General features: G+C 33.9%; 1 pseudogene; it reads left to right on the top strand.

Moving 5' to 3' along the window:
- Positions 1-627: 627 nt before the first annotated feature.
- LOC109828282 lies at positions 628-5076 on the top strand (annotated as a pseudogene).
- The last annotated feature ends 1296 nt before the right edge of the window (positions 5077-6372 follow it).

The following is a 6372-nucleotide window of genomic DNA, read 5'->3' as shown; positions in this document are numbered from 1 at the left end:
CTATTTTATAATAATATATACAATATGAAATGTATTGCGGGTGATACCATCAAATATATATTGAGGAATTTTGGGTACATTGGTACTTCTTATGGTTTTCGCGCGTATAATAAAATCTTGAACCTAACTTTATTTGGGGATACTTTAACTATGTAATCTGATCAAAGTACTTATCAATTTCTACTTATGATATTTTGCGAAAAATTAAATTATAATTGTTCAAATAACTTAGGTATCTTGAGGAATAATCATTGACAATCTTGTATCAGGTACATGATAGAAAAAATGTTAAATATCCTATTCTGAAGCTTCTTCCATTATATTTCTATATCTGCTTAAATAAATTTGGTTTGAAGTTTTTCTATAAGCTTCTCATAAGAACGATAGGTATCTTGAGGAATAATCATTGACAATCTTGTATCAGGTACATGATAGAAAAAATGTTAAATGTCCTGTTCTGAAGCTTCTTCCATTATATTTCTATATCTGCTTAAATAAATTTGGTTTGAAGTTTTTCTATAAGCTTCTCATAAGAACGAAACCAGGTCCTTTGCTTTCATATCTCTGTTGCAATTTCTTCAACCATGAGGACTTTCCAACAGTTTATAGCTCAACTGACTGACTGACTGATTTTCCTTCTCTTTTTTGAATGAAACTCCAGTACCATTTGGGAAGAGGTCATATAGGTACATCAATGAAAGCAAAGTTATACCACCTGTTGGAGCAAAGATCAAGTTCATGGTACTCTTTTACTTTCAATTTGGGTGCTTGTTATTATGCTTTCATATAACTTATTTCCCCCTTTTGTTTATGTTTTTGTAGCCGGCATTTTGTTATTCCTTTATGGAGGGGAAGCAGCTACGTCAACATATTCCTTCAAAGTTTATCTCTATTACCTTTAGAGGTGTTATATGAACATTCTGGCAATTTATGGATTTATGATCCCAAGTTATTCTTATTTTCTGTGAGATATTTATCCCTATTCTTTAATCACGAATCTTCGTAAATATGATAGATATGTCATCAAAGTCACCAGTCTTGTGTCTAATTATTCTTTCACCAATTATTGTGTTTTGTACGGAAATCATGCTAATTACAGACTCACTTCGTGCTAACTACAAACTGACTTTTGAGAACCTCATTATAGAAAGGTGAAAATATATTGTTAGATTTTTAGATCATTATACATGTGGGAAGCCTTCTTGTGTAACAGTTGGATATGATTTTTATTACATAATTGATCATCTCAGGAGCCATGTGTTCAACTCATAGTAGTATGTAGGGTAAAAGAATATTTTTCAATTTCACAATAACAGTATTTGAAGTATCAGCCATACCATGGCATGTGAAAGACAGTTCAATAACTAATTGCTTGCTGTTATTCGTATAGTTTCATGTTTCAATACTTCATTTTTAACCTTTTACCTCAAACCCTTCCCCATTCCTTCGTCTTAAAACCTTGAGTAATCTATAGATGGTTTCCAGGCTTTGTTATGGACAGGAATCAATTGTGGGTGTAAACAAATACGAATAATTCAAATAGAGAAATATGATCTTTGTCTGATTTCATATTCATCTTTTGACAAATATGGATATCTATTACATGTCCCATTAAATATGGATTAGAATATAGCAGTAATAAATTATGAGATATCAAGTATATTTAATATATTAAAAAGGTACATATTTTGGCTATGTCCAATACTAGATGGTGCAATGTTTATTGTTAGACCTTTATATATTTGTATCATTCTAATATCAGGAAAGACTTAAAATAAGGTCAATATTTCTTTTTTTTTTAAGGTAGCACAAAGTAAAAGGGGCATATGCAGTGCACATGCACAAGTTCTACATGGAAGAAAGGACTTATGTATCAAAGTAAACCTGATGAACCAATTAAGCATCTAGATGTAAGTCCATACATTCAGTTAGTTGATATCACAGTAAACCGGCGCGGGGCATTCTCAGCCAAGCAGTGCACCTTTTTTAGGGGGCAGTTTGGACTTTTCACTCTCCCTTATTTGGCTCAGTTTATCCCGCGCCATGCAATCCCGCGCCATGCAAGGTTCTGATAGAATTCCTGCACCCTTCTGGATACTTCACTTTCATCCATTAGCACAAAATGTGATATTCTGTTACCTCATATTTGCAAGTATCCTGTCTTTCATTTAAATCAAGTAGAATGTTGGTGTATTTCATGGCTCACCCATGTTAATTTAGCTACTGTCATTTTAGCAATTCAATGCAGAAAGGGGCAACTTTTCCTAAATATTATATCTTGAATTGATTGTGATTGGTATTTCTCTATATTTCCAGCATTTGGACATAGAATGTCATTGATTGGTTTATTTTCAAGTGACTAAAACATTTCAAATTACTCCTTACATCTTATCAAAGTTAGTAATCTGTTCTAAATTAAAAACAAAAATAAATGAAAATGTGATGTGTAATGTAATATATATAGAAGAAGACTTTTTCTTGCTCCCTTTAAGTTGCAACTAATCAGAAACACTTTTAATTCCGAAGGAAAAAAATGTTGATTTCCTTGGTTATCATGTTTTTTTTTGTTTTGTTTTTTTTAATGATCATATGATACATCTCGCTATAAGTTCATCTTAGATGACTCATTTAACAAAATAAATTGTCATTTCATATCCATTTTTTTCATAGAGAAATCACAAATCTCAGGTCTCATTTTGGTAGAATCATAATACGAGAATCACTAACTGCCATTAACCTTTAAAATGAGCACATAATATTTTTCCTTGTTAAATCAGTCATCCACTGATGTCGGACTCATTCATTGTCTTGATTATCCAAGATAGAATAATTTTTTTTATCTCTATTTCATCCTTCTATCTTCCCGTTCTTTTTTCTGGCGTCGAACACAATTTTTGTCTTGATCACACGAGGCATTTCAAAGAAGTATATGTTTATTACTTAGTAAACTACTCTGATTTACAATAACAAGAAATGGAAATATGTTGAACTCATTGAAGGTACTATAGTAGTTGTCATTTTGAATGAATCATAATCATTCTAGAAATAAAGCGATTGGGTATTATTTGGAGAGTGGTATTTCATGCTGCCAAATAAAAGGTAGAACACATCCAAAATCTACTCACTCTATCATCACTCCCTTGAGCATTCAATTTGATTAGCACGGTAAGAATGATGCTGCTGATTCTTCATCTGTTGGTAAGAATTATTTTTAATGTTTGCGCTTTGGCTTCTTCACTTGTTGATTGATATGGTTGTCGTAACTATTGGGAAAGAAAACGACCAGGGCTTGTTTGGACCGGGGATAATGAGGGGTAAAAGAAGTTAGGGAAATCTTTGGGGGTGAAGGAAAGGTAAAGAATGGGAGAAAAATCAACTTTTCGTTACCCTCCGATTTAGGGTGTAACTATGGTGAAGGGAAGGTAAGAGAACTTCTAATAAAAAATAATTATGGAGAGACTATTTTAACCCTCTATCTAACTTTTAATAATAAAATAATTTAATAACATGCAATGTTATTAATGTAAGTTTACATATATTCCATTCCATTTCATTCCCTTTATTAAACTTCCCAAACGAGTTGAAACAAAGTCCTTTTGATTCTCCTTACTAATTTGAAAGAAAAATAACAAAACAATAAAATTAAAGGGAGCAAATAAGATCCCTTTCCAATAAAAGAGCTTAAAAACATAAGAAATCAATAAACAATATAACAATAATGCAACATCAGTATTATTAACTATGAAGTTTGGATTCTCTCCAATTTTTATCCTCATAACATGACTTCATTTCTTGTTCTCTTCCAGAACAAACAAACGAGATTCTTGAAGGAGGTATCATATGTCTCATGTATATATTTACTTGTCAACACCAGAAACATACTTATCAGAGAAAGGAAGAAAAAAGAACTCAGCAATAGACGGAGAAATGCTATTTTGGTGCCTGATCATTGGTCCGGCGCCATTGTTGCTGAAGGCAGTACTGTGGCGATTAAACGATGCGATTTCCTAAGCATCGCTACGTCTCAGATAAAGAATGACTGTCAAACAATAAAACTCGAAGCTGAGGCTTCCTCCAGGCCATATGGGATTACCGCTTATTGGCGAGACACTCGCCTTTCTTTGGTATTTCAAAATCCATTGTCGTCCTGATGACTTCATAAACTCCAAGAAACAGAAGTAAAATCTCAATCTCAGTAGTCCTTCTTTAACCTGTCCTGATGACTTCATAAACTCCAAGAAACAGAAGTAAAATCTCAATCTCAGTAGTCCTTCTTTAACCTACATTGTTTAGTTAGTTTTTAAGAATACAGTACAAACAGAATTTATTATGTCCAACATGAAGATATTCCCATCTTCGTTAAGTCGCAATGGAACAATGCAAATGGAAAAACCCACCTGCAATGCATCTGCAATGCATCTTTAGTTACAGAACTTTAACAACGTTGCATCATAGACGAATTTGAAAACCAATACCTCTCAATATGCATTGCAGCTGGATTTTTGACCAAATGACACACTGGACCGTAAAATTTTCCAACAATATGTTTAATGTCTAACAGATACACGATGACTTCATCATCAGATGGCCAACAGTTGAGCTTCTAGGATATACTTCACTTACTAAATGGAATTTCCATTTACTAAATGGAATTTTAGATGGAATGTTGCAAAGAAGCAACTGTTTGACTTTCATTAACAAAAAACCATGCTCAAAGTTATACTCCTTGTAGAACATCAAGCTTATGAGTTTTCTATCTTCATTTTCCCAGTACAAACTCCTTACATGATCTTCACCAGCCTTGAGGATTACAAAGCAAGAGGAACTCAAGCAAGCCCTTACTTCACTGTCACCTACTACACTGAGTTTGCAGAGACCAAGGGCTTGGTGCTCGTTTGCAGAGACATTGTGCTCACCAGCAAGCTCACTGATGATGAAGCACGCTGCCTTCTTCAAACTGCTCACTCTTTTAATCTGAACGACACATGATACAAGCTCGTAGAAAGGTTTAACAAAGAGGCTCATGAGTTTGAGTTCAAAGATGTCCTCCAAGCACTCAAAATGCCCATCTTGTAAGTCCTACAGTCTTCTGTTGCAAAGTGAGGAATCAATTTGACATAGTATATAGTTGATTCCGTAAGCTGTTTAGTTTACTGCAGAAAGAAAGTATAGTAAAATTTGCAGTGACAAATGGTGCATGTAGTATTTTTGCATAAAATTTGGTTGATATCCATTGTTTGGATATCTGCAACTTTATGGTAGAATATGTATTTCTATTGAAAATTCTGATTTGGTTGATAAAGAATTGATGCAAAATTTCTAAGATTTGGGAGTGGAAATGTTTTTTTTAATGACTTGCATTGGTTTGGATATCTGCAACTTTATGGTAGAATATGTATTTTTGCATAAGAATATGCTTGATTGCTGCGATTTATTTACTAGATGGTATCTGATCACTTCTCCTTTCCAGGCTCTTTTTCCTTTCAATGATTGGTGGGTAATTCCTGCTAAGGTGTTATTCGATCAAACAGTTTGGGCAGCAATATGGAACAACATTTATTATGTGTTCTAGGGTTTCTTGCGTTTTGAATCTCCAGTCAGCATTTTCAGTGAACTGAAAGCTACCTTTTGGCCTATGCTAACAGTGAGCACTGCTTTTCCTTGGTTGATGTTTTAACAAGGGCTTCTTTGTCATTCTTTTCAAGTTCAATTGTTGATAGACCCCTTGTACTATAGCCAAATTTCAGATAGAGCCCCTGAACTTCTGTTGTATAGACCTCCCTGGATTCTCAACTCTGTTAGTTTCGCAATAAAAGTAGGCTTCTGGAACATATGACTCCTTAAACTCATTTACTTACTATGAAATTTTCTTAATGATCATTACATGTTACCGACTTAAATGGGAAAACTAAAGGATTTGAGAATTATGTAGGCAACAATTGAAGTACTATAGGGTCTATCCACAATTTGGTGTTAGTATATGAGGGGTCTATCCTCAGTAGCCTTTCCGTTCGGATAATTTTTCTTGCTTAACACACCAGGGTGAGAGGTGCATGCCTCAACCAAGAATTCAGCTTTTTTCATGTTTTGAGGTAGTCAATTGTAGAAAATATTTCTTCATTTGAAGATTGCTATCAAATGTAGGTTTTTCAGAGAGAGGGGCTCAATGGTCGATGTCATATTGCTGCATTTGCCATTAGCGGAATCCAAAGGCATTTCTTGAAACCTTTTCCATTTCTTCACTACAGGTGCAAATTTAGTTTAACCCTTCATTTGTATGTGTATAGATACTCCATTTAGTTTTTTTTGTTACCTCTCATTTTGTTGATGTTTGTTTGCAGTTAGGGGTTTTTCTACGATGAGAGATGCCCA

The sequence above is a fragment of the Asparagus officinalis genome, unplaced genomic scaffold (assembly GCF_001876935.1).
Source record: "Asparagus officinalis unplaced genomic scaffold, Aspof.V1 AsparagusV1_Un959, whole genome shotgun sequence".
Lineage (NCBI taxonomy): Eukaryota > Viridiplantae > Streptophyta > Magnoliopsida > Asparagales > Asparagaceae > Asparagus > Asparagus officinalis.
This window is presented reverse-complemented; position numbering and strand designations above follow the sequence as displayed.